Source organism: Morone saxatilis, unplaced genomic scaffold, assembly GCF_004916995.1.
Source record: "Morone saxatilis isolate NCDOM2014 unplaced genomic scaffold, NCSU_SB_2.0 Contig12, whole genome shotgun sequence".
Lineage (NCBI taxonomy): Eukaryota > Metazoa > Chordata > Actinopteri > Moronidae > Morone > Morone saxatilis.
The window spans coordinates 6044227-6045977 of record NW_023339674.1 but is presented as its reverse complement, the minus strand read 5'-3'; positions in this window follow the sequence as shown (position 1 = coordinate 6045977).

Genomic DNA, 1751 nt, shown 5'->3' with positions numbered 1-1751 from the left:
ACAAATAAAGGTTTTCTTATCTTATCTTATTTATGCTTCACTATGTTCACCAGCTAGCCGCTAGCTGTGTCTGTCTTTGTCTGCCTTTGTAGTAAGTGTGACCTTATCCACACACAAAACGAACACATTTAGAGAGCTGTGATAAATGTCTAATCACAAAGATTTTTAAGTTAACTTTTTTCAAAATCATGAAGGAAGCAGCTATGGAGACATATTTTATGGCAGATATTTTGTCTTCAGTCCATTTCCAGCAGGCAAACATAAACAAGGTTAAGGTCATTAGTGGCCCCCGATGGAGAGCTACCCAGATTATGGATAAGACTTTTGGAGGAGACCGGGGGCTTTCCCCACTTTTTCTATCATGGGATGTTTACTGTTTGTCCTCACGGCGAAGTGGTCGGGGTGTGAGGTCACGGCTCCTTCTCTGGGGAAGATGAGAAGGCCTTGCTAAGTCTTTTAAGAAGAGGGAAATAACAACACGTGTCGCACTGTACATAACAATGGAGAGTGGGACTTGAGGAAGAGCTATGTGACAAACAAGCCTGCAACTGGCCATTAAGTATCAAGTAGAAACAATCTGCAGCAGGCTCTCACCACATTCCCTGCTGCAACCACTGTGATCTGCAACCACCTAAGTGTAAATTTTACAAGGTGATCGCCGCACATTGTTCACATTTTTGTGAGTTTGTGAGTCCATATGTAACCTCCATCTGGAAATGTGATAATGTGAGTGAGGATCTTTGAACATCTGCTTTAAATCTGTTAATTCAACAGCTGCAATTTTATTTGATTTCAGAATTATTCTCTGAGTGGTCTTTTATTGTAATGACTTGTATGTTAAATGTGATACTCTGTATCTGGGTTCTAATTTCATTCATCAAGATGCCATGCGAAATGCTGTTCTGCCAGGGGCGTGGGTTTGAGCTCAACATGGGTAGGGGCATTTAACCCACCTTCTACAGCCCTGATAACTTATCATTGTCAGCAGACGGATCAGCTCTAGCCCCCTCCATCTCTGGCATATTATATATTTCAAATCTAAAATTTGCAGCACCCTCCCTTCATCAGCCTCTTATAGGGCACATCGGAATGATCTAATATGAGATAATGTGAATTATTCCACTCAAATATTGGTTGGGACAAATGCAAACTTACACCGTTGGCTTCTGCACACAAAAAATAGGCCCTTTTTTCCATCATATCGTTCACTGTGCTGCTGTGATGACCCAGTTTCAACATAGAGGTTGTTTAATTTTCATCTCATTTAATCTAATATAAGAGTTTCCAGACTATAAGTGCTCAGTGGTGTAACATTACACACCTCACTAGCACCAACATGCAGAGCGCAGCAGATAATGTATTTGTTTGGCTTGAGCTCCTGCCACATCTTGCAGGTGTAATACTGTATAGAAAGAGAAGAAATGGATACTATTAGACCTCCAGTTTTTCTCTTTGATGGTGGGGTGTTTCTTTTCTTCTTTCACTGTTCAAGGTTAACTTAATAAACACCTACTGTAAAACAAATAAAGCTCGATACCTACCTACCTTCAAAAGCTTTTGGGTCCACGTTTAATGAGCTCAATGCTTCTTCTGAGGACAATGATTTATCCAAATGGTGTGTTAATCAGTAGTTTCTACTACCTTACTGTTTGTTTTGGATGTCATGGTTGTGTGAAATACACTGACCGATGAACTCGCTGGAGAAAAATGCTCCAATGAGCACAGAAACACACCCTCTGTGGAAGTGTAAA